Source organism: Ranitomeya imitator, chromosome 2, assembly GCF_032444005.1.
Source record: "Ranitomeya imitator isolate aRanImi1 chromosome 2, aRanImi1.pri, whole genome shotgun sequence".
Taxonomy (NCBI): Eukaryota; Metazoa; Chordata; class Amphibia; order Anura; family Dendrobatidae; genus Ranitomeya; species Ranitomeya imitator.
In genome coordinates, this window is record NC_091283.1 from 54,550,480 (window position 1) to 54,572,683 (window position 22,204).

Below are 22,204 nucleotides of genomic sequence, written 5' to 3' on the forward strand. Positions count from 1 at the left end.
TAAACATCGGGTTACTAAGTGCAGGGCCGCGCTTAGTAACCCGATGTTTACCCTGGTTACCATTGTAAATGTAAAAAAAAAAAAACACATACTCACATTCCGGTGCCTGTCACGTCCCCGGCGTCCACTTCCCTGCACTCATCCTGCATCCTGTGTAAGCGCCGGCCGTAAAGCAGAGCGGTGACGTCACCGCTGTGCTCTGCTTTACGGCCGGCCGGCGCTGACACAGGATGCAGGAGGAGTGCAGGGAAGCGGACGCCGGGGGCGTGACAGGCACCGGAATGTGAGTATGTGTTTTTTTTTTTTTTACATTTACAATGGTAATCAGGGTAAACATCGGGTTACTAAGCGCGGCTCTGCGCTTAGTAACTCGATGTTTACCCTGGTTACCAGTGAAGACATTGCTGGATTGGCGTCACACACGCCAATTCAGCGATGTCAGCGGGTGATCCAGCGACGAAATAAGGTGCTGGCCTTCTAGCTCCGACCAGCTATGTCACAGCAGGATCCAGATCGCTGCTGCATGTCAAGCACAACGATATCTCTATCCAGGACGTTGCAATGTCACGGATCGCTATCGTTATCGTTGTAATGTTGTTCAGTGTAAAGGTACCTTTAGAGACTAGCCCTCATTAGGTCATGAAGCCTAGTAAATGCAAAAGTTGCCCAGTATGCCGAGCTGTGGATGTTGAAATGAAAGCCAGTTTCCACAGAGGACCGAACTGGATGCCGAAGCAGTGAAGCGATGGCCGGGGGACCACCACGGTGCAGGAAGACTACCGTACACAAGATGAGGCGCAAACCACAAAGGGTAGATTTATTGGAAGGCAAGGAATGAAGTGGATGAGGAAGATGCAAACAGGGGTATGCAATGGCAAAACATAACTTACAAGAGTTATATTCCTTAGCTTGTCCGTAAAATAGCACGGTGCTCCAACTGTTACAAAATCAACATACGTCACACAAGTAAATGCAAACAATGAACAAATAATGATGCTACTCTACATATAACCTCCCTGGCCTTTACTAAGCAGGCCACACGGCAGCCATGTGGCCTGCTTTACTAAGCAGGCCACATGACTGCCGTGTACTGACTACTGAAGCCTACACTAGGCCCGGACATATGTGCACAAAACAGGAACAAACTCACGGTGATGTTGGGGACTCAGATCCAGTCTCGGGGGCCCCAACAGTCCAGTACGGTGGTGTGCACGGCTTTCTGCCAGCTCCGTGAAACGTGGTCTTCTCCTTGCTTCCGGGACCTGGAGGTGCTCCTGGAAACTGTAAATCTCTTTCTCTGTATCTTCGTACCTTCTCAAACTCACACAGGACAGCCACTCTCGCTGCACCCGGAAAAGTCTGTCAAATCTCACAAGTCCACTCTGTTACAGGCTGTGGGTCCTCTCTTGCAGAAAACAGCACAAAGTTCTCTCTGCAGTAGCCTCAGCTCACACACGCTGTTCAGGCTCCACCCCCACCATCTGCACAGTCCAGCTCATTCACACAGCCTCTTGCAGGGGAGAAGCAGAACATTCCATCAAACCAGACAAGGGGGTGCAGTCTCTTAAAGTGACAGCGTGTTCCTTACTGTCCATAACAGCACCACCCTCTTACAGCAGGACAGCACAAAGTGAATTACTCATCTCTGATGATAATAACAGATTATGATGTACTCATGAACACTTGGCTCCTGCCTAATTTCTTTGCAGACACTGAGGATGTCCGACTATGGAAGAAGAATACCAAAAGAACCTTCAGGAAGGTCTCATGTGATAGATGCTTGACCCTTTAGCAATAAGACTGTTTAGGCTGTATGTGCAAAAAACAACCCTACTCTTTAGCATTACATATACAGAACCTCACAACACAGAGGCGCCTGTACTGTGATCTTAGAGCAAGGGGAGTTCTCCTGCTTTATTCATTATTCATGGGACACATCTTACTACAGCTTGTGTTACTTTATGAAGGCAAAATACCTACCTGTTCCAGCCAAATCCTTTTAGATACCTTTGTTCAGGGTCAGACTGGCTCACAGGGTAACAGGGGAATCCACCGGTGGGCCTCTGGCCACATCTGAGCCCCCAACCCCACTGTATGGGCAGTACTTGGCATAATTCACTTGATTCACTCTGTTCAGAAAAAAAGCCTCATCTCATCATTCAATTACCACGCTACACAGTTTATTGTTATATAGAGATTGTCAGGATTCCCCTGACTGCTGCCACCAATTTGTCACAATTCACACCGTGACCGTCACCCCTACGTCACGGGTCGGGGTGGCTTTGGGCCAACAGACGGCTATCACATGTGCAGGGGGGCTTATCTTAGTTATCCCTCCACTGCTAACAATGTGATGAGAAAACACACACAAGGCTATTGACCTCTTAGTTTACAGCAGGGGCTTATTCTAGGTATCCCACTGCTTTCAATATACCACAAACTGCAGGGATTTATGTATATCCCGCCTACAGTTCCACTTAACACTTGCAGCTCTCTGGCGCCCCCCTTACTCTCAGGTCAGATTAGGTACTGCACCCTGGGTAATTAGTCGCCAGAAAGGCTGCCTGCTATGTACTGGCTATTGGGCACGCTGCAGCGACGCGATAAACTACTCCCACTCAGGCAGGAACAATAATTATCAACCCCGCAGCCGCTTCAGCATCACCCAAAAGTCTGCACACTATCGGTATCACTGCCACCAGCTTCGATTAAACGGGTCCGAAGCTAACCCAACACAACAGTAACAGTAGCGTATTACCCTTCAGAAGATTTAGGGTACGGTTTAGAACAGGAGAACGAACTAATATTAAATATTATATTCCATAAAAATTAGGCAGTGCTTTATCAAAAATATTTTATAAAGATGTTACAAATGAGACAATTGCAAATATGTACACGGGTAATTATAACATAAAGGGAATAAAGGAGAAAAGATAACACTCACATGTTCAAAGCATGGCAGGCAACCATACGTCCCAGCTCATTTGGACGTGCTGCTGGCTTCAGGAGAAGACAAGAAGTCCAGAAGAAGAAATCAAGCAGAAGACTGAGCTGGGGAGCCTGCCACAAACTTAAAACTTTAAGGCTGTGACACCACAGAAAGGCTGGCTTATCCAGACCCTCCTCTCTCTACATTCTGGGTAAACTTTAAACTATTTTCTCTGATTTCTATAACTTCACTACAAAACATGTCAGAGTCATAACAAACCTAGCATTCATCTCGGATTAACGTGAGCATTCTAATGAGATCAAATATGTCCTATCTGGGATTCATATTTACAGAGAAAACCCTACTTCTAAAAGAGGTCTGGATACACATGATGAGAGCATTATACTGCCTCTGTACAAATCCCTAGTTAGACCGCACATGGAGTACTGTGTCCAGTTTTGGGCACCGGTGCTCAGGAAGGATATAATGGAACTAGAGAGAGTACAAAGGAGGGCAACAAAATTAATAAAGGGGATGGGAGAACTACAATACCCAGATAGATTAGCGAAATTAGGATTATTTAGTCTAGAAAAAAGACGACTGAGGGGCGATCTAATAACCATGTATAAGTATATAAGGGGACAATACAAATATCTCGCTGAGGATCTGTTTATACCAAGGAAGGTGACGGGCACAAGAGGGCATTCTTTGCGTCTGGAGGAGAGAAGGTTTTTCCACCAACATAGAAGAGGATTCTTTACTGTTAGGGCAGTGAGAATCTGGAATTGCTTGCCTGAGGAGGTGGTGATGGCGAACTCAGTCGAGGGGTTCAAGAGAGGCCTGGATGTCTTCCTGGAGCAGAACAATATTGTATCATACAATTATTAGGTTCTGTAGAAGGACGTAGATCTGGGTATTTATTATAATGGAATATAGGCTGAACTGGATGGACAAATGTCTTTTTTCGGCCTTACTAACTATGTTACTATGTTACTATGTTACTATGTTACTATGAAGCTGCAAACTGTTGCAGCATCACTCCAAGAAGGGGGGCTTAGCCCACGCAGGCTAGCAAGAGAACTACTTATGATATTTCATACCATATCGTGACAGAGATATAGGTAAATTTGTGAATGAGGACAGAGAAATATTTGTATGCAGGTGAAAAGTGGGCCCCCCACCCCAAAGTCAATGTTACTGGCAGCCCCTTGACACCCCAGTCCAACACTGCCCTTGTTCATTTATTTGTGTGGGTAATTTTGTAGGATTTCCATACTGACTGACTGACTGACTGTGAATAATTGCACCATGACTAATAGACTGCAAAAGAACTTAGTCGAAGGGTACTTTGTGGTTAGTGAAACATGTCAGGAAATGTCTTCATTGGCGATCCATGAGTTTGGCTCATCGCCAATCACTAGAATGAAGGGGTCTATGGCTCTTTTTTTTAAAGGGAAACTGTCATCTGTTTTTTTGCTATGTAATCTGAGAGTAATGTAATGTAGGCTCTGAGACCCTGATTCCAGCAATGTATCACTTTCTGGGCAGCATGCTGTCATTTTGATAGAATCACTGTTTTCTCGGCTGCAAATTTATCAGAGCTCAGAATGCTGAGCTGTGTGTAACCCCACCCACAACACTGAGTGGCAGCTTTCTGTGTACACTGTGCATAGGCAGAAAGCTGCTAATCAGTTTTGGGAGCGGGGTTACACAGAGCAGTTGACTAGGAGGCACAAGACACCTAGTCTAGTACTGATAATCTTCTGCTGAGAAAACATTTATTTTGAAACGGCTACACACAGCCTAATAAGTGACTGTGATAACACAGCATTTAATCTTGCTTATCCAGACATCTATTTTCAGTCCTTTGAGGTACAAGGCAGGTGACCGAAGAGTCAAAACCTGGCTTCTCTGATCATCTCTATGGAGCCAGGTGACCGGTGGGTCCCAGTACTGGCTTTCCTAAATGTATCCATGGGGTTCATGTGACTGGTGGGCCCAAATCTTGACTACCCCAAACATATCCATGGGTTCAGTGATGGTCAATGGAGCAGATTTGTATTCTTTCACCCGGGGCCGCAATCCCCTAAGCTGACATCCTGTAGAATGTCAAATGTGTATCCCTCGTGATGGAGCCATGATCTGGCAGCTATACTGTAGCGTGTTTCTGACTGTGGTTTTGTAGAGAGTCTCTGGTTCTTTGGATCTCTGGATACCTGGATCTCTTGGATGTCTTGCTACAGAGACATATCCCTTTTAAATAGTTCACAACTGATGTCCTTCAAGCAATTATCCACAGGTCAAGGGGTGATGAGGTTAACCCACATTGATTATTTATAGTTTATCCATCAATGTTTGCAAGTCAACAAACTGCATGGCCTGGTATAATGTGTAATCAACATATTAGCAAACATCATTGGTGAACTTACATCCTTGTTTTGCAATGATAACAGTACAATAAACTGTAGGAGTCGATATAAGAAGTAAATAAAAATCATTTATCAATTTACAAATATCAATTTAACCTACAAGAAGAGTCAACATAAAGATAACAGTCTATGCCTTCTGGCGTACTGAAAATAGACATCTGGATAATTAAGATTAAATGCTGTGTTGTCATATTGACATATCATTGGAATCAGAGTCTCTGCCCCTACAATCACGCTGTTCTCAGATTATGGAGCAAAACCTGCTGACAAGACATTTTAACAGATGTGCTACGGGCGGCCATGATTTTGTGGAACCATATATAAGTATTACAGGTTCTCCCCCGTTACAAAATGCCGTGGGCTTGTTCGCATGGCAATCTGCGCAGACTGCACAGCACTCCAGTTCTCAGTATGGTGCAGGAACATTTGATCTGTCCACTAGCTTCCTCCAATTTAAAAATTAACAGCTTTGTCACTTGCACTTTTTTTCAATTCTAGGAGGCTGATGGAAAGGCCTGATCACATGCTTTTCCATTAGCTGCCATTTTTTGAGAACAGCTGAGGTTTGCAGTTCGTGAGAAAGGCTCCAATAACCGGGAAGAACATGTAATACATATACCGTATATACTCGAGTATAAGCCGAGATTTTCAGCCCAAATTTTTGGGCTGAAAGTGCCCCTCTCGGCTTATACTCGAGTCACGGTAGCGGTGGGGTCGGCGGGTGAGGGGGAGAGGGCGCTGAGGTATACTTACCTAGTCCCAGCGATCCTGGCGCTCCCCCTGCCCTCCCACGGTCTTCTGTGCTGCAGCTTCTTCCCCTCTTCAGCGGTCACGTGGGACCGCTCATTAGAGAAATGAATAAGCGGCTCCACCTCCCATAGGGGTGGAGCCGCCTATTCATTTCTCTAATCAGCGGTGCCGGTGACCGCTGATAGAGGAAGAGGCTGCGGCACAGAAGACCGTGGGATGGCAGGATCGCTGGGACTAGGTAAGTATGTATTATTCACCTGTCCGCGTTCCAGCCGCCGGGCGCCGCTCCATCTTCCCGGCGTCTATCTGCACTCTGACTGTTCAGGTCAGAGGGCACGATGACGCATATAGTGTGCGCGGCGCCCTCTGCCTGATCAGTCAGAGCGGAGAGACGCCGGGAGCTGCAATCAAGAGAGGTGAGTATGTGTTTTTTTTTTTATTGCAGCAGCAGCAGCGGCGGCACAGATTTATACCGAGCATCTATGGGGCAGTATGAACGGTGCAGAGCACTATATGGGGCAGATATGGAGCAATATGAACAGTGCAGAGCACTATATGGGGCAGATATGGGGCAATATGAACAGTGCAGAGCACTATATGGGGCAGATATGGGGCAATATGAACAGTGCAGAGCACTATATGGGGCAGATATGGGGCAATATGAACAGTGCAGAGCACTATATGGGGCAGATATGGGGCAATATGAACAGTGCAGAGCACTATATGGGGCAATATGAACAGTGCAGAGCACTATATGGGGCAGATATGGGGCAATATGAACAGTGCAGAGCACTATATGGGGCAGATATGGGGCAATGTGAACGGTGCAGAGCACAATATGGGGCAGATATGGGGCAATATGAACAGTGTAGAGCACTATATGGGGCAATATGAACAGTGCAGAGCACTATATGGGGCAGATATGGGGCAATATGAACGGTGCAGAGCACTATATGGGGCAGATATGGGGCAATATGAACAGTGCAGAGCACTATATGGGGCAATATGAACAGTGCAGAGCACTATATGGGGCAGATATGGGGCAATATGAACAGTGCAGAGCACTATATGGGGCAATATGAACAGTGCAGAGCACTATATGGGGCAGATATGGGGCAATATGAACAGTGCAGAGCACTATATGGGGCAGATATGGGGCAATATGAACAGTGCAGAGCACTATATGGGGCAGATATGGGGCAATATGAACAGTGCAGAGCACTATATGGGGCAGATATGGGGCAATATGAACAGTGCAGAGCACTATATGGGGCAGATATGGGGCAATATGAACAGTGCAGAGCACTATATGGGGCAGATATGGGGCAATATGAACAGTGCAGAGCACTATATGGGGCAGATATGGAGCAATATGAACAGTGCAGAGCACTATATGGGGCAGATATGGGGCAATATGAACAGTGCAGAGCACTATATGGGGCAGATATGGGGCAATATGAACAGTGCAGAGCACTATATGGGGCAGATATGGGGCAATATGAACAGTGCAGAGCACTATATGGGGCAGATATGGGGCAATATGAACAGTGCAGAGCACTATATGGGGCAGATATGGGGCAATATGAACAGTGCAGAGCACTATATGGGGCAGATATGGGGCAATATGAACAGTGCAGAGCACTATATGGGGCAGATATGGGGCAATATGAACAGTGCAGAGCACTATATGGGGCAATATGAACAGTGCAGAGCACTATATGGGGCAGATATGGGGCAATATGAACAGTGCAGAGCACTATATGGGGCAGATATGGGGCAATGTGAACGGTGCAGAGCACAATATGGGGCAGATATGGGGCAATATGAACAGTGTAGAGCACTATATGGGGCAATATGAACAGTGCAGAGCACTATATGGGGCAGATATGGGGCAATATGAACGGTGCAGAGCACTATATGGGGCAGATATGGGGCAATATGAACAGTGCAGAGCACTATATGGGGCAATATGAACAGTGCAGAGCACTATATGGGGCAGATATGGGGCAATATGAACAGTGCAGAGCACTATATGGGGCAATATGAACAGTGCAGAGCACTATATGGGGCAGATATGGGGCAATATGAACAGTGCAGAGCACTATATGGGGCAGATATGGGGCAATATGAACAGTGCAGAGCACTATATGGGGCAGATATGGGGCAATATGAACAGTGCAGAGCACTATATGGGGCAGATATGGGGCAATATGAACAGTGCAGAGCACTATATGGGGCAGATATGGGGCAATATGAACAGTGCAGAGCACTATATGGGGCAGATATGGGGCAATATGAACAGTGCAGAGCACTATATGGGGCAGATATGGGGCAATATGAACAGTGCAGAGCACTATATGGGGCAGATATGGGGCAATATGAACAGTGCAGAGCACTATATGGGGCAATATGAACAGTGCAGAGCACTATATGGGGCAGATATGGGGCAATATGAACAGTGCAGAGCACTATATGGGGCAGATATGGGGCAATGTGAACGGTGCAGAGCACAATATGGGGCAGATATGGGGCAATATGAACAGTGTAGAGCACTATATGGGGCAATATGAACAGTGCAGAGCACTATATGGGGCAGATATGGGGCAATATGAACGGTGCAGAGCACTATATGGGGCAGATATGGGGCAATATGAACAGTGCAGAGCACTATATGGGGCAATATGAACAGTGCAGAGCACTATATGGGGCAGATATGGGGCAATATGAACAGTGCAGAGCACTATATGGGGCAATATGAACAGTGCAGAGCACTATATGGGGCAGATATGGGGCAATATGAACAGTGCAGAGCACTATATGGGGCAGATATGGGGCAATATGAACAGTGCAGAGCACTATATGGGGCAATATGAACAGTGCAGAGCACTATATGGGGCAGATATGGGGCAATATGAACAGTGCAGAGCACTATATGGGGCAGATATGGGGCAATATGAACAGTGCAGAGCACTATATGGGGCAATATGAACAGTGCAGAGCACTATATGGGGCAGATATGGGGCAATATGAACAGTGCAGAGCACTATATGGGGCAGATATGGGGCAATGTGAACGGTGCAGAGCACAATATGGGGCAGATATGGGGCAATATGAACAGTGTAGAGCACTATATGGGGCAATATGAACAGTGCAGAGCACTATATGGGGCAGATATGGGGCAATATGAACGGTGCAGAGCACTATATGGGGCAGATATGGGGCAATATGAACGGTGCAGAGCACTATATGGGGCAGATATGGGGCAATATGAACAGTGCAGAGCACTATATGGGGCAATATGAACAGTGCAGAGCACTATATGGGGCAGATATGGGGCAATATGAACAGTGCAGAGCACTATATGGGGCAGATATGGGGCAATATGAACAGTGCAGAGCACTATATGGGGCAGATATGGGGCAATATGAACAGTGCAGGGCACTATATGGGGCAATATGAACAGTGCAGAGCACTATATGGGGCAGATATGGGGCAATATGAACAGTGCAGAGCACTATATGGGGCAGATATGGGGCAATATGAACGGTGCAGAGCACAATATGGGGCAGATATGGGGCAATATGAACAGTGCAGAGCACTATATGGGGCAATATGAACAGTGCAGAGCACTATATGGGGCAGATATGGGGCAATATGAACAGTGCAGAGCACTATATGGGGCAGATATGGGGCAATATGAACAGTGCAGAGCACTATATGGGGCAGATATGGGGCAATATGAACAGTGCAGAGCACTATATGGGGCAGATATGGGGCAATATGAACAGTGCAGAGCACTATATGGGGCAGATATGGGGCAATATGAACAGTGCAGAGCACTATATGGGGCAGATATGGGGCAATATGAACAGTGCAGAGCACTATATGGGGCAGATATGGGGCAATATGAACAGTGCAGAGCACTATATGGGGCAGATATGGGGCAATATGAACAGTGCAGAGCACTATATGGGGCAATATGAACAGTGCAGAGCACTATATGGGGCAGATATGGGGCAATATGAACAGTGCAGAGCACTATATGGGGCAGATATGGGGCAATGTGAACGGTGCAGAGCACAATATGGGGCAGATATGGGGCAATATGAACAGTGTAGAGCACTATATGGGGCAATATGAACAGTGCAGAGCACTATATGGGGCAGATATGGGGCAATATGAACGGTGCAGAGCACTATATGGGGCAGATATGGGGCAATATGAACAGTGCAGAGCACTATATGGGGCAATATGAACAGTGCAGAGCACTATATGGGGCAGATATGGGGCAATATGAACAGTGCAGAGCACTATATGGGGCAATATGAACAGTGCAGAGCACTATATGGGGCAGATATGGGGCAATATGAACAGTGCAGAGCACTATATGGGGCAGATATGGGGCAATATGAACAGTGCAGAGCACTATATGGGGCAATATGAACAGTGCAGAGCACTATATGGGGCAGATATGGGGCAATATGAACAGTGCAGAGCACTATATGGGGCAGATATGGGGCAATATGAACAGTGCAGAGCACTATATGGGGCAATATGAACAGTGCAGAGCACTATATGGGGCAGATATGGGGCAATATGAACAGTGCAGAGCACTATATGGGGCAGATATGGGGCAATGTGAACGGTGCAGAGCACAATATGGGGCAGATATGGGGCAATATGAACAGTGTAGAGCACTATATGGGGCAATATGAACAGTGCAGAGCACTATATGGGGCAGATATGGGGCAATATGAACGGTGCAGAGCACTATATGGGGCAGATATGGGGCAATATGAACGGTGCAGAGCACTATATGGGGCAGATATGGGGCAATATGAACAGTGCAGAGCACTATATGGGGCAATATGAACAGTGCAGAGCACTATATGGGGCAGATATGGGGCAATATGAACAGTGCAGAGCACTATATGGGGCAGATATGGGGCAATATGAACAGTGCAGAGCACTATATGGGGCAGATATGGGGCAATATGAACAGTGCAGGGCACTATATGGGGCAATATGAACAGTGCAGAGCACTATATGGGGCAGATATGGGGCAATATGAACAGTGCAGAGCACTATATGGGGCAGATATGGGGCAATATGAACGGTGCAGAGCACAATATGGGGCAGATATGGGGCAATATGAACAGTGTAGAGCACTATATGGGGCAATATGAACAGTGCAGAGCACTATATGGGGCAGATATGGGGCAATATGAACGGTGCAGAGCACTATATGGGGCAGATATGGGGCAATATGAACGGTGCAGAGCACTATATGGGGCAGATATGGGGCAATATGAACAGTGCAGAGCACTATATGGGGCAATATGAACAGTGCAGAGCACTATATGGGGCAGATATGGGGCAATATGAACGGTGCAGAGCACTATATGGGGCAGATATGGGGCAATATGAACGGTGCAGAGCACTATATGGGGCAGATATGGGGCAATATGAACGGTGCAGAGCACTATATGGGGCAGATATGGGGCAATATGAACGGTGCAGAGCACTATATGGGGCAGATATGGGGCAATATGAACGGTGCAGAGCACTATATAGGGCAGATATGGGGCAATATGAACGGTGCAGAGCACTATATGGGGCAGATATGGGGCAATATGAACGGTGCAGAGCACTATATGGGACAGATATGGGGCAATATGAACGGTGCAGAGCACTATATGGCAGAACTATGGGGAAATATGAACGGTGCAGAGCACTATATGGCACAGCTATGGGGAAATATGAACGGTGCAGAGCACTATATGGCAGAGCTATGGGGAAATAATGATCTATTTTTATTTTTGAAATTCACCGGTAAATGCTGCATTTCCACCCTAGGCTTATACTCGAGTCAATAAGTTTTCCCAGTTTTTTGTGGCAAAATTAGGGGGTCGGCTTATACTCGGGTCGGCTTATACTCGAGTATATACGGTACATTAGTGCCACAAAATCATGTCCTCCAACACATTTGATTAAAAAAAAAGAAAGATGAAGAGTCCAACCCCTTTAAATGTTGGTCCATAACATTCATGCATTTCTGTCAAGCGTGCACGTGATTGGAAATAAGCTTTGTGTTTGGTGTGAAGACCATTGAAGTCCTAAAGTCAGCAGCGTGCCCAGGGATATTCACTGCCCAAGAGTCTGCCGTGCTTCCTCTATACGGAAACGAAAGTAAAACCAGCGATCTTTGTCCGGTCTTTCTAGAATATACGGTCTGAATGTATTGCTATATTTTACTTTCAGTATTGGGCAGATTAAGAAATATACATGCGTGGGAATTAGACTACGACACCGAGACTGTTTCCCATGATGTGGAAGGAGTTTACAAATGTGTCTATATTTCCTGCATGAGGAATGAATGCTATAAACTATTCTTTATGGTAGTACTAGTGCAAGTAAAATTCAAGGCCCAACCTTACAATCATTTTTTACAACTGAACCCTTGGGCCATCTCAGCCACCAATCCCCAAGTACAACCATCCCTGAAAGTGCACACAGTGATGTCACTGAACAGGAGTCTTTCCTAAGGTGCCCGTTCACATTAGATAGCTGTTCACCTGACGCAGTCACCGTACAGAGATAAGAAAATCACTGATGTCAGAATTAAGGGATAATGCACACAGTGATGTCACAGAATAGGGATAACGAACTCAGTGATGTCACAGAAAAGTGACAGTTCACAGTGGTGTCATAGAACAGGGATAATATACACAGTGATGTCTCAGTACAGGGATAATATACACAGTGATGTCTCAGTACAGGGATAATGCACACAGTGATGTCACAGTACAGGGATAATGCACACAGTGATGTCTCAGTACAGGGATAATGCACACAGTGATGTCACAGTACAGGGATAATGCACAGAGTGATGTCACAGTACAGGGATAATACACACAGTGATGTCACAGTACAGGGATAATACACACAGTGATGTCACAGTACAGGGATAATACACACAGTGATGTCACAGTACAGGGATAATACACACAGTGATGTCACAGTACAGGGATAATACACACAGTGATGTCACAGCACAGGGATAATACACACAGTGATGTCACAGCACAGGGATAATACACACAGTGATGTCACAGCACAGGGATAATACACACAGTGATGTCACAGTACAGGGATAATACACACAGTGATATCACAGTGCAGGGATAATAAACATACCAATATCACAGTACAATGATATTATATACAGTGATGTAATAATACAGTGATAATGTACACAGTGATGTCACAGTACAGGGATAATACACACAGTGATATCACAGTACAGGGATAATACACACAGTGATGTCACAGTACAGGGATAATACACACAGTGATGTCACAGTACAGAGATAATACACACAGTGATATCACAGTGCAGGGATAATAAACATACCAATATCACAGTACAAGGATATTAAAACAGTGATGTAATATTACAGTGATAATGTACACAGTGATGTCACAGTACAGGGATAATACACACAGTGATATCACAGTACAGGGATAATACACACAGTGATGTCACAGTGCAGGGATAATAAACATACCAATATCACAGTACAAGGATATTATACACAGTGATGTAATAATACAGGGATAATAAACACAGTGATGTCACAGTACAAGGATAATATACACAGTGATGTCATAGTACAGAGATAATAAACACACCAATTCTGCAGAATTGAAGCTGTTGCATAGAATATCTCCTGCTTTGGATGTTTTGATACGTTCATGCGTTTCATAGACAACTCATTGATCTCAGTGAGCACTGCTCCTTCCTTGTCTCGGTCTACCACCCTACCCGTGCTCTCCGTTCTGCTAATGACCTAAAACTAGCATCCTCAATAATCTGAACCTCCCACTCCCGTCTCCTAGACTTCTCATGTGCTGCACCAATTCTTTGGAATGCACTCCACAAGATAATTTGATTGATTCCTAATACTAACAGTAGCAAGAGTGGTCTAAAAACTGACCTATTGCTTCATCTCACTTATCTAACTATCCCCATTTTGCAAACACGAAATTTTCTTCGAAATCTGTTCACACACCCTCCATGCACTTAATAGCGCTCTGTGTCTGTACTGTACAGATACTGGCTGGTGACCGGTTCATGCTGCATTATGTGAACACCCTACCTATTTAGTATATTGATGGCTGGACCATACGATGCAAACAATTTTTACCATTTACCTTGCGTGTCTCACCTATCTCCTCATAGATTGTAGGCTTGCAAGCAGCAGGACCCTCACTCCTTTTGGTATCTGAGTTAAAGGTTGATCTGTAATGTCTTTTATTGCTTGTACAAGTTCCTTCTCACGTGGAAAGTGCTGCGGAATATGTTGGTGCTATAGAAATAGAAATGATTATTATTATGTGTAAAGCTACATTCTTTCTGTTCAGGGAGCTTAAACATTTATTGCTGGCTTTGTTCACAGATTAGAGCTGATCTGTGGGGGGCTCAAGAGTTTACGGTCAGACTCCCTAGTAAATAAAAGCCAGAGTCGTAACTATAGCGGTCGCAGAGGTTGCAACTGATCCCGTGTAGGTGAGGGGCCCACCAACGCCAGCGCAAACTTCAACTGGATGTGCGTCCTTGTGTTGCGATGCAGTGCTGCAATACATGCGGTTGGCCACACAGAGGCTGGGGGCGCATGGAAGTGACATCATGCACTCCTGTTGCTTTCATGTTGAAGTCAGCTGCTGGCTTCCCCCGCAGCGGGGGAATGGAGGGAAGGCTAGTAGAATAATTTTTTTTTTCTATCCATTAAAGAGCAGTGGCAGTATGAGAGACATACAATATATATACCAGGATGGGGCATATATATACCAGGATGGTTGACATGTAAACTAGGATGGAGGATACAGTTGTGCTCAAAAGTTTACATACCCCGGAAGAATTTTTGCTTTCTTGTCCTTTTTTCAGTGAATATGAATGATAACACCAACACTTTTTCTCCACTCATGGTTAGTGGTTGGGTAAAGTTAGTTATTGTCAAATAAAACAAACTATAAGACGCACCGGACCATAAGACGCACCCCAAATTTTGGGGTGAAAATAGAAAAAAAGATTTTTATAAGATGGGGGTCCGTCTTATTGTCCGAATTTAAGATATCTTACCTGAGGGCTGGCGGTGGTACAGCAGGGTCACAGGAGGCATGGTGGTGGCAGAGGTGCGGTTATGCTGAGGCACGGTGGGCGGTATGGCGTGCACCTGAGCAGGGTCCCTTCCTGCTAAGGTGGGCGACGCAGCGGCCTGGTGTCAATGGGGGGTTGCGGCAGTGGTGTGGCGGCTGCAAAGGTGCGGTGATGCTGAGGTGTGGTGAGCAGTATGGGGTGCACCTGAGCAGGGTCCCTTCCTCAGGTTAGGTGACACCGCGGCCCGGTAGCACCTACCGGTGCAGAGCAGGCAAGCAGCAGAGCGGGTTTCTCGGTGGCAGCGTCCATCTTCCTGAGGCCGCGCGTGCGCAGATTGAGTACTCTGCTTCCGGGGCTTAAGGAAAATGGCCACGGGAAGCAGCGCGTGTGCTGATGGAGATTGCGGCGGCCATTTTCTCGAAGCCCCGGGAAGCAGAGAACTCAATCTGCGCACTCACGGCCTCAGGAAGATGGCCGCCTCCACCGAGAAACCTATGATTCACCCGGCTCTGCTGCTCGCCTTGGATACCGGGCTGCGGCGTCACCTCACCTGAGGAAGACACCGCCGTGCTCAGGTGCACGCCGTACTGCCCACCACGCATTAGCATTACCGCACCTCTGCCGCCGCCACACCACTGCCGCAACCAACCGGTAAGTCTGCGTTCAAACTGTAAGACGCACCCCTATTTTCCTCACTATTTTTTGGGGGGAAAAGTGCGTCTTATAGTCCAAAAAATACGGTACTGTGTTTTCTCTTGTTAAATCATAATGACAACCCAAAACATCCAAATGGCCCTGATCAAAAGTTCACATACCCTGTTGATTTTGGCCTGATAACATGCACAGAAGTTGACACAAATGGGTTTGAATGGCTACTAAAGGTAACATCCTCACCTGTGACCTGTTTGCTTGTAATCAGTGTGTGCTCATAAAAGCCGAGTGAGTTTCTGGGATCCAGACAGACTCTTGCATCCTTCATCCAGCCAATGACGTTTCTGGATTGTGCTGGATTGTGAGTCATGGGGAAAGCAAAAGAATTGTCAACGGATCTACAGGAAAAGGTAGTGGAACTGAATAAAACAGGAAAGGGATACAAAAAGATATCCAAGGAATTGATAATGCCAGTCAGCAGCGTTCAAACTGTGATTAACAAATGGAAAATCAGGGGCTCTGTAAGAACAAAACCACGGTGAGGTAGACCAACAAAAATGTCGTCCACAACTGCCAGGAAAATTGTCTGGGATGCAAAGAAAAACCCACAAATAACATCAGTTGAAATACAATGCACAATAAGGAGGCACTTGAAGAAAAAAGGGCTGCATGGTCGAGTCGCCAGAAGAAAGCCATTACTGCGCAAATGCCACAAAGTATCTCGCCTACAATATGCAAAACAGCACAGAGACAAGCCTCAAAACTTCTGGAACGAGGTGATTTGGAGTGATGAGACCAAAATTGAACTTTTTTGGCCACAACCATAAATGTTACATTTGGAGAGAGGTCAACAAGGCCTATGATGAAAGGAACACCATTCCTACTGTAAAGCACGGAGGTGGATTGCTGATGTTTTGGGGATGTGTGAGTTACAAAGGCACAGGAAACTTGGCCAAAGTCAAAGGAAAGATGAATGCAGCACGTTATCAGCAAATACTGGAGGCAAATTTGCACTAATCAGCCTGGAAGCTGCACATGGGACGTACTTGGACGTTCCAACATGACAACGATCCAAAACACAAGGCCAAGTCATCCTGTCATTGGCTACAGCAGAACAAAGTGAAGGTTCTGGAGAGGCCATCTCAGTCTCCTGACCTCAATATCATTGAGTCAGTCTGGGGAGATCTCAAGCGCACAGTTCTTGCTAGACAGCCCAGGAATTTACAGGAACTGCAGGCTTTTTTTGCCAAGAAGAGTGGGCAGCTTTACCATCTGAGAAAATAAAGAACCTCATCCACAACTACCACAAAAGACTTCAAGCTGTCATTGATGTTAGAGAGGGCAATACATGGTATTAAGGAATAAGGTAGGTGAACTGTATATCAGGGTCATTTGGATGTTTTGGGTTGTCATTATGATTTCAAAAGAGAAAACACAGTAGTTTGACAATAAATGGCTTCACCCAACCACTAACCATTAGTGGAGAAAAAGTTTTGTTCTTATCATTCATATTCTCTGAAAAAAGGCCAAGAAAGAACAAATTCTGCCAGGGTATGTAAACTTTCGAGCACAACTGTGTTTATACCATGATGGAGGATATCTACTATATAATTGTCTAAGGGTCACTTCCGAATTTCTGTCCTTCTGTCTGTCTTTCTTTCTGTCACGGATATTCATTGGTCGTGGCCTCTGTCTGTCATGGAAACCAAGTCACTGATTGGTCGTGGCAAAATGCCCACGACCATTGCCACGACCAATCAGCGATGGGCGCAGTCCGGCAGCAACATGGCCACTCCTTCCTCCCCGCAGTCAGTGCCCGCTCCGTACTCCCCTCCAGTCAGCGCTCACACAGGGTTAATGGCATCGCTAATGGACCGCGTTATGCCGCGGTGTAACGCACTCCATTAACGCTGCTATTAACCCTGTGTGACCAACTTTTTTACTATTGAGGCTGCCTATGCAGTAATAAAAAGATCTAATGTTAAAAATGTAAAAAAAAAAAAAAATCATCATATACTCACCTTCTGGCGCCTTTCCCGCTCATCGCGATGCTCCGGTGACCGCTCAATGCAAGCCGCAGGTTCCGGTGGCAAGGATGGTATGCGACAAGGACCTGCCATGACGTCACGGTCATGTGACCACGACGTCATCACAGGTCGTGCGCCCATACCAACCCTGGGACCGGAAGCTGCCGCATGCACCGCACACAAGCGCCAGAACTACAACGGGCTCTTCGGAGGGTGAGTATATGTTTATTTTTTATTTTAAGTCTGTATACTACATAGCTCTGTGCTGTATACTCCGTGGCTGGGTAATATACTACGTGTCTGTGCTGTATACTACGTGACTGGGCAATATACTACATGACTGGGCAATATAGTACGTGACTGGGCAATATACTACATCACTGGCCAATATACTACGTGGCTGGGCAATATACTATGTGGACATGCATATTCTAGAATACCCGATGCGTTAGAATCGGGCCGCCATCTAGTGTATATATATATATATATATATATATATATATATATATACAGTATATATACTAGATGGTGGCCCGATTCTAACGCATCGGGTATTCTAGAATATGCATATCCATATAGTATATTGCCCAGCCACGTAGTACATTGCCCAGCCACGTAGTATATTGCCCAGCCACGTAGTATATTGCCCAGCCACGTAGTATATTGCCCAGTCACGTAGTATACAGCACAGACACGTAGTATATTACCCAGCCACGTAGTGTATTGCCCAGTCACGTAGTGTATTGCCCAGTCACGTAGTGTATTGCCCAGTCACGTAGTGTATTGCCCAGTCACGTATGTAACAGGTTAAAAAATAAAAAATAAACATAAACTCACCTCCTGAAGACCCCTTGTAGTCCTGGCGCCTGTGTGCGGTGCATGCGGCAGCATCCGGTCCCAGGGTTGGTATGAGCGCAGGACCTGTGATGACGTCGCGGTCACATGACCGTGACGTCATGGCACGTCCTTCTCGCAAAGCATCCTTAGCACCGGAACCTGCCGCTTGCACTGCCGAGGACAGGACGCGACGTCGGATGGTGAGAATAACCTTTTTTTTTTTAATTATTCTTATTTGTAACATTAGATCTTTTTACTATTGATGCTGCATACGCAGCATCAATAGTAAAAACTTGGTCACACAGGTTTAATAGCTGCGTAACCGGAGTGCGTTACACGCTGTCATTAACCCTGTGTGAGGGCTGACTGGATGACTGGAGGGGAGTACGGAGCGGGCACTGACTGCGGGGAGGAAGGAGCGGCCATGTTGCCGCCGGACTGTGGCCGTCGCTGATTGGTCGTGGCAATGGTCGTGGGTGTTTTGCCATGACCAATCAGCGACTTGGATTCCATGACAGATAGAGGCCGCGACCAATGAATATCCGTGACAGACAGAAGGACTGACAGACAGAAAGACGGAAGTGACTCTTAGACAATTATATAGTAGAGATCTATATATATATATATTGTGGCCCGTTTCTAACGCATCGGGTATTCTAGATTATGCATGTCCCCGTAGTATATGGACAATGATGATTCCAGAATTCGCGGCAGACTGTGCCCGTCGCTGATTGGTCGAGGCAACCTTTATGACATCATCGTCGCCATGGCAACCATTATGACATCATCGTCGCTGTGCCCGTCGCTGATTGGTCGAGGCCGCCAGGATTTCCAGGACAGACAGACAGAGACAGACAGACGGAAAAACCCTTAGACAATTATATATATATAGATTATATATAATAATATAACAATAATAATAATTTTTATTTATATAGCGCCAACATATTCCGCAGCGCTTTACAAATTATAGAGGGGACTTGTACAGACAATAGACATTACAGCATAACAGAAATACAGTTCAAAACAGATACCAGGAGGAATGAGGGCCCTGCTCGCAAGCTACAAACTATGGGGAAAAGGGGAGACACGAGAGGTGGATGGTAACAATTGCTTTAGTTATTCGGACCGGCCATAGTGTAAGGCTCGGGTGTTCATGTAAAGCTGCATGAACCAGTTATCAGCCTAAATATGTAGCAGTACAGACACAGAGGGCTATTAACTGCATAAAGTGAATGAGAACATGATGCGAGGAACCTGATTGTTTTTTTTTTTTTTTTTTTTATAAATAGGCCACACAGGGATCGTTAGGTTAATACATTGAGGCGGTAGGCCAGTCTGAACAAATAAGTTTTTAGGGTACGCTTAAAACTGTGGGGATTGGGGATTAATCATATTAACCTAGGTAGTGCATTCCAAAGAATCGGCGCAGCACGTGTAAAGTCTTGGAGACGGGAGTGGGAGGTTCTGATTATTGAGGATGCTAGCCTGAGGTCATTAGCGGAGGGCACGGGTAGGGTGGTAGACTGAGACCAGAGAGGAGATGTAGGGTGGTGCCGAGCCATGGAGTGGTTTGTGGATGAGGGTAGTAGTTTTGTACTGGATTCTGGAGTGGATGGGTAGCCAGTGTAATGACTGGCACAGGGTAGAGGCATCGGTGTAACGGTTGGTGAGGAATATGATCCTGGCAGCAGCATTCAGGACCGATTGGAGCGGGGAAAGTTTGGTAAGAGGGAGGCCGATTAGTAGAGAGTTACAATAGTCCAGACGAGAATGAATAAGTGAAACAGTAAGAGTTTTTGCAGAGTCGAAAGTAAGAAAAGGGCGAATTCTAGAAATGTTTTTGAGATGCAGGTAAGAAGAGCGAGCCAGTGATCGGATATGGGGGGTGAATGAAAGGTCAGAATCAAGGATGACCCCAAGGCAGCGGGCATGTTGCTTTGGAGTAATGGTGGAACCGCACACGGAGATGGCAATGTCAGGCAAAGGTAGGTTAGAAGAGGGAGAGAACACGAGGAGTTCAGTTTTTGACAGGTTTAGTTTCAGATAGAGGGAGGACATGATGTTAGAGACAGCGGTAAGACAATCCCTGGTGTTTTCTAAAAAGGTCGGCGTGACAACAGGAGAAGAGGTGTATAATTGGGTGTCGTCAGCATAGAGATGGTACTGGAAACCAAATCTACTGATTGTTTGTCCAATAGGGGCAGTATACAACGAGAAGAGGAGGGGGCCTAGGACTGATCCTTGAGGAACCCCAACAGTAAGGGGAAGGTGAGAGGAGGAGGAACCAGCAAAACATACAGTGAAGGATCAGTCAGAGAGATAGGAGGAGAACCAGGAGAGAACGGTGTCTTTGAGGCCGATGGAGCGGAGCATAGTGAGGAGGAGCTGATGATCCACAGTATCGAATGCTGCAGAGAGATCCAAGAGAATTAGCATCGAGTAGTGACCATTAGATTTAGCTGTTAGTAGGTCATTAGAGACTTTAGTGAGGGCGGTTTCAGTAGAGTGTAAAGAGCGGAAGCCAGATTGAAGAGGGTCGAGAAGAGAGTTATCTGAGAGATAGCGGGTAAGACGGGAGTGGACCAGGCGTTCGAGGAGTTTAGAGATGAAGGGAAGATTAGAGACAGGTCTATAATTAGCGGCACAGTTTTGATCGAGGGATGGTTTTTTAAGTAATGGCTGTATGATGGCATGCTTAAATGAGGAGGGAAAAATACCGGAAGTGAGGGAAAGGTTGAATATTTTTGTTAGATGAGAGGTGAGGTGACAGCCGGGGAAAGGGACTGGAGGAGATGTGACGGAATGGGGTCACTGGTGCAAGTGGTCGGGCGAGAAGATGCAAGGAGCCTGCTTACTTCTTCTTCTGTAACTGCGTCAAAGTCAGAGAGTGAACTAGATGCAGTGGGGGAGGGAGGACAGTGCATGGTATGAAGAGATTGGGAGATGATTTCCTGTCGAATGTGGTCAATTTTTTCTTTGAAGTAATTGGCCAGATCGTCAGCACGGAGATCCGTGGTTGGGGCCTGCTCTCTTGGGTTGAGTAGGGACTGGAACGTGTCAAAGAGACGTTTAGGGTTATTGGACAGGGAGGTGATGAGGGTGTTGAAGTAGGTTTGTTTGGAGAGGTGAAGGGCAGAATTGTATGTCTTTAGCATGAACTTATAATGGATGAAATCTTCGGGTAGATTAGATTTTCTCCACAGGCGTTCTGCGCACCTGGAGCACCGCTGCAGGAAACGTGTTTGCAGCATGTGCCACGGTTGTTGCCGTCTGTGCCGAGTTGTTTTATGTATAGGAGGAGCAGCTTCATCGAGAGCACTTTGCAGGGTTTCATTGTAATGCTTCAGGCATTATATATATATATATATATATATATATATATATATATATATACTAGATTGTGGCCCGATTCTAACGC